A 6831-nucleotide genomic window follows, 5' to 3' on the forward strand; every position below is an offset into this window, starting at 1 on the left:
GTTTTTGCTTGCGGTGCATCATTCATGAAAAAACAAAAATATAACACCATAAGATGAGAAGATATAAGAGCAGGGAAGCATATATTGTTGGAATGAGGTAAATCACTAGAATTGAGTGAGTGAATTAGTGTGACATGAATGTGTGTGAATTCTAAATTGCGCGGTTTAGAATGCATGTTAACATAAAAAGTGATGTCACAAAAGAAGTATACACCTCACTTATCCTAGTGTGCTTAAGATGCTTTAAGTGAACTTGTAAGGTGAAACAAGCATTGAAGAAGCATGAAAGCATTCAAGCTAAAAATATATGGATGCATATAATCATGAAACACAATGCATTAAGATAAATGCTCAACATCCAATATTAAGAGATTGCCTAATCAAAGAGTAGGGTTCAAATCACATGGTGGCCAAATCATGCAATTTAAAAAGATTAAACATGCTTGAAGGCATTTCTCATCACTTAGTATTCTTAAAAGGTAAGCATGAGAAACTCAAAACCAAGTAGCAAAATATAACCTCAAGAATAGAATCCAACAAAGATTATAAACATGATGATGTTAAGATAACATCCCTTTTTAATACTCAGCAGCAATTAATGGTAAACAAGAATAACAATCCAACACTTATAATGAAAAAGAGAAAATGAAATGAAAACTAACTAATCAACTAACTAAGCAACTAACTAACTAATTGGTTAACTAAAATAAATAGTTATCAATGGTGTTTGGGAGTGTTGGATGAGGGGTAGAAGAAGGGAAGAAGAAAGGAGGAGGAAAGAAATGGAAAGGGGAGAAGAAAAGAAACGTAGTGAAGGAAGGACATCCGTGCGTACGCACGCATGGCGCGCGCGCGCGGATGGTAGTGGAATGGGCACGACGCGTACGCGTATATGGCGCATCCGCGTTGATGGCTTATTTTGAGAGTGGCGCGTACGTGTCATGTGCGCGTACGCGCTAGTTGGTTTGTGCAAAAGGCACAGTACTAGCGCAGCTTAGGCACAACTCTCGGGTCAATGTATGGAGGAATGAAATTTTGCAATCCACGTGTACGCAAACATGGCGCGCGTGCGTGGATGGTCAAAAATGCTTGATGCACGCGTACGTGCGCAGTGCGCATACGCGTGGATGGTGCTCTATTTTTCAAATTTTTTCTATTTTTTTGCACCAATCCAAGCATTCCAAACCTCCAAACAGCTACCAAAACACCATAAAACCTTATATAACATACTAAACTACCAATTAGACTCAACAAACTCAACAAAATATGAAATTAAACTAATTCTATTAGTATGTACAAAAGAGAAAAAAATGAAAAGAATTTACCATGGTGGGGTGTCTCCCACCTAGCACTTTTGTTTATTGTCCTCAAGTTGGACTTATTGGGAGCTCCTCTCAAGGTGGCTTGTGCTTGAAGCTATCTTTGAACATCCACCAATGCTTGGTCCTCCATTGTGTCCCAAGATTCCTTATTTGTTGCACCTAGTGTTGATGGAGTTCTTCACAAGCTTGGGGCTCCCAAAATTGATTTTTCTTATGTGATCCGGGATCCCACACTTTATTTTGACACCCATCTTGAAGTTGATCATTATTAGTCTATCCGGGTGGCATGACTTTAGAATTCTCATTTAAGCGACCAAACATCCTCCTAAACCCAAGCAATCTAGCTCTATACCAACCCTTACAATGCCAACCACTAACCATCTCCCTTTTACTCTTAAAGCCACAAATATATCTAAGTTGACCATCCATCTCTAGCAAACCATATTCAAGGGGAATGATAAAGTTTAAATATAAGCAATTTACCCACTTGAATGAAAGAATGGATGGTGGTGACTTGGGGAGAGGTGTCTCCAATATCCTTACAAACTCTACTCCCTTATATTCTTCCTTGGTTGCCTCCACCTCTTCACAAAATACTTCAACTTCAATCCTTTGTTCATCATTTTCATCTAACTCTTCTCCATCACTCAAGTCATATATGGGAGGAAGAGAGAAATCTACCTCCACATTGCTTTCTATCTCATTGGGAGAATGCTCTTCAAACTCAAAGGATTAACCACCAAGAAGATTGGATGCATGGTCTTCATCACCAAGGAAACTCAATTCTTGCTCCACTCCTTCCAAGACCTCATATAGAATATGCCTTGGAGATTGTGCACATTCCTCTTCAACATCAAATTCACTCTTTTTGGAGGGGTTCTCTTCAACTTTAGGTTCCCAAGGAGGTTCCGCATCTCCTAAGTCTTCAACCACTTCTTCCTCTTCTTCAATGATCATAGGCTCCTCCAATTGCTCTAAAATAAAATAACATTCCTCATTTTCCACCGGAGTTTCCAATCTCTCCTTCATGCTATGATTTTCAATTGACTCTCTACATGTGACCGTGGGAGTGCTTTAGGTGCTCAAATATTGGGAGACTAAAATGCTTACTACCTTAGTCAATGTAGCCACAAATTCGATTGTCTCCCTTTGCATTTCTCCTTGCCCTTGAAGTATAAGGCTAAGGGCTTCATCCTTTGAGGATTGGGGTGGATAGGAGGGTTCAATGTCTTAGAGAATGAGTTCATAATAGGAAGGTGGTTCTTCTTGGTAAGGATGTGGTGGTGTGTATTGAGATGGTTCTTTGGAGTAGTAATCTTGGAATGGTGGTTCCATGTAGGGCTTATATGGCTCAAAAGGTGGTTGGTATGGTGGATATGGATTGTGGTCATGTGAAGGTGTTTGGTGAAAAGAGGCTTGTGAGTGTGGTTGAGGTTCATGTTGAGGATATGATTCATAGGCATATGGTGGTAGTTCTTGAAAGTCATAAGAAGATTCACCGTAGCTATTGGATTGATATGCATCAAAAAATGGCTCTTCTTCATAGTGCATTGGTGGAGGTTGTTGCCATGAAAATTGATCATATGCATATGGCTCCTCCCACCTTTGGTCATCCCATCCTTGATGCATCTCTTCATTGTAATCTCCACTTCCTATAACATAGTTGTAATCAGACTCATAGCCAAAGTGAGAAGTCATGATGAAAAGAGAAAAAAAATCAAAAGCTAATAGAAAACAAGAGAAACAAAATTCTACAACTAGCAAATAAAGCAAAAAGCAAGATATTCACACTATTCACATATGTACAATAACCAATAACATCACACCATTGCAACTCCCCGGCAACGGCACCATTTTGATGATTGGATTTTGATGGTATAGAATTTCACTATTGAATTCTCGTTGCAAGTATAGTTTCTAAACCAATCAATAATCCTTTCATACAAAAAGTTGTTTGTCACTAGTACAAACCCCTAAATTTATAAACCGAAGTATTGAACCTCGGGTCGTTCTCCCAGGAATTATAATAAAGTGTCTTGTTATTGGTTATGAGTTATTTTTGAGGTTTCGATAAGAGGCATGAAAGATAAATGACAAGGAAGTAAACTAATAGCTAAAAAGGCCTTGACAAGGGTTGGTGGTCAAGGATCTTTATCCTAATCACTAACCACAATATGAGAATTGGCAAAGATTAATCCCATTAAGTCATCCTCTAACTAGTAAAGGAAAGTCAAATGAGTTATATCAATCCTAGTCCATAGGTCCTAACTCTCCACTAATTCAATTAGTGAGAACTAGAGTCAATGGCTCCCAATAATCAATTACTTGGACATTATTAACTCAAGAGTTCCTAAGTTACCTTTCCAAACCAAGAGCATAAAATTCTATTCTAAAATCCAACCAAGCATTTCATCAAACACCTGGAAGGCATAAAAGAAAAGCATATGAAATCTACAACAAAAATGAAATCTAACAACAATTATTGCAATGAATTAACAACAACAATCAAAAGGAACACAATTATTATGAATTAACTCAAATTGAATTGGAAGAAAAGAGAAGGAACAAGAGTAGATCTACAACAAAGCATAGGAACAACATAAAGGAAATTACAACAAAAGAATGGAAGAATGATGAATGTAACAACAAAGAATTGAAAAGTAGAAGAAGATGAAAGCATGAATTAAAACATAGATCTAAGAACTAAGCATAATCCTAATCCTAATTCTAGAGAGAAGTGAGAGCTTCTCTCTCTAGAAACTACTTCTAACTAATCCTAATGTGTAAAAATGATCAAAAGTCCCTTTGCTCTTCAATCCTTGGCTTTAAATAGCATCTTTGGCGCCAAAGTTGGTTGGGATTGGGCCCCACAACTCCTGAGAGTTCGCTGAGCGCGAATTCACTTAAAAATCAAGTATCAGCATCGACGCGTACGTGCACAGCACGCGTACGCATCCATGGGCCATTTCGCAAGGTGCGCGTAAGCACCTGCTGCGCGCGCGCATCCATGGGCGAGTTCAACTCTTTGGCTTTTCATGATTTCTCCACTTTGCATGCTTTCCTCTTCACTCCTTTGATCCATTCCTAGCCTTTTCAATCTGAAATCACTAACAAACACATCAAGACATCTAGTAGAATCAAAGGGAGATTAAAATCATCAAGTTAAAAGTCTAAAAAGCATGTTTTCACATCTAAGCACAAATAAGGAGACAATCACAAAATCATGTTAATTCATTGAATAAATGTGGGTAAAAGGTGTTAAAATCTCCTAAAATCAATACAAGATAAACCCTACAAATGGAGTTTATCAGATATTCTATATTTATTAGAATCCATCAATGCTCTTCTTTTATATTAGCCTTTAATTTTTATCTAATAAGATCTAATGGTCTATATAAATGTGGCTCATTCAATAAGCACATAATTGTTGAGCTTGTTTTAGCCATACCCTTAAAATGTCCTAAATTAACTAAAATATTGCGCTTATTTTAATAATATTACTTTATAAATTTGATTTTAATATATTGCTAATACAAAAAATGTATACATATATCTTATTATGTATTGTTATATTTAAAAACATTATTATTTGTAAAACCATTATAAAAATAGTTATTCAAAAAAAATACGTAACTGAACAATTATGTAAATAATTTATCCATCAAAATAAATACTATTTTAGTTCTCTTCTTATCCTTAGCTATTGTATAATTATTTTTATGCAAATTTTAACATGCAAATTTATAAGTCTTAAAATAAACATATATAATAACTATTATAATATATATAAAAGGTATATCAAGGAAAATATAGTAATAATTAGAAATAATATTGAAATATTATTTAATCTCGTTTTATATATGTAGTAATTTATTAATTAATGACAATCTTTTAAAATTTAAATAGAACTCAAATATATAATAAATTAGTTTTTTATCTGTCAGATTAAAGAATACCGTGAACAATAATAAAAAAATAATAGAATTAGAATGAATTATAACTATATTTCCTTAGAATTGCTAAAATTATACGAAATGCCAAACTTACTAAAAAGAAATCATACCTGTCCGATTTTAAATTACAAATCCAAACAAGATTTAACCTTTTTATTTCCATCAATTAGAGTATTTATGTCATGTATCGATTTAGTTTTTGAAATTTTAATTGCACTATTATTGTTTTTAAGATTGATCTCTATGTACTATAACGGTCCCTCAAGCGCTTTTCAATAGTGACTCGACAAACGGAATGATGAATTGACATTCTACGCTGAATACTGGTAAAACGACGTTGTTTGCTTTTGACGCCCAATGAAAGAAGATGCGATGTTTTATGTTGGCATCTAAAACAATTTTCGAATATATCAAAACGATGTTGCATTTGTTTTTATTGGGTGCTAAAAGCAAATGGTATTATTCAACCAAAGTTCAATGTGGCATTAGAGTGTTTTGCCTCACATTGTTTGCTAAGTCATTGCCAGAAAGGAGTTTAGGACTACTACGGTGTCTGGAGATTAATTTTAGGGATTATAATAGTGTAATTAAAATTTCAAAAGGCCAAATTGGTGCATGGTGTTAATATCAGGGAGTATTTTGGGATTTTGTTGAAGAAGTATGATATTTCAAAAAGTTTATTTCAGGATAATAACTCAAAAATAAATATTACATATTTTTGTTGTTATAGTATGCACCATGTGTAACGCTTATTTATAGGCCAAATATACAATTTAATTATAACTATTAAATCTATAACACTTAAACTATCAAAACTTACGCTTCCGGCTGCGTGATTCTGATAGTTCTGATGTTACGACGACTTTGAAAGTATTTAATACTAAAATATGAACTTGTTTAAAACTCATACCGAATTTTTCAAAAACATACATTCATACTTACAATATAAGTTACAATACTCACAGGAAATCATAAGTACTAAACAATACAGAAATATCGTCTAACAGAAAAGAAACAAGCTCTTCCAAACTTCGTCGTCCGCAACCTGAAAAAGAAAAGACCTGTAGGGGAGTGAGAACATCATCCTCGAAAGGGTTCTCACTATAGGGTTGCAGAATTACTATAATAGGATACGCGAGATAAAATCGTTACAGTGATTAATAACCACCTTATGCATCTTTTCAAAAGCAAGGGCTGACTATATAAAAAAATTTTGAAATCTTTTTTGAAAGAGAAAACTGTTCATTTTCTAAAAATTCAAAAGCCTTTCGAAAGGTTTGTCTATGCTGAACCATATTAGTTTTTCATACTTTTCTAAACCAGAAACACAATACCAAAGCCAACCATCGGCCTATCTCATAATCAACCACGGCCCTAAGCCCAAACAATCCAAACGCAGCCAATCTACCATAATCCAACAGATTTTCAGTCGCAAACACAAGTAGGAGGCTCAAGCACAAACAAGCAGTTACATCAAGTAGAGAAATTAGCAATTAGACACAATTAATCACATAGAAAAACGAAGTACAATATGCACACCCAAACAATGTCACATA

Source organism: Arachis duranensis, chromosome 7 (genome assembly GCF_000817695.3).
Source record: "Arachis duranensis cultivar V14167 chromosome 7, aradu.V14167.gnm2.J7QH, whole genome shotgun sequence".
NCBI classification, from domain to species: domain Eukaryota; kingdom Viridiplantae; phylum Streptophyta; class Magnoliopsida; order Fabales; family Fabaceae; genus Arachis; species Arachis duranensis.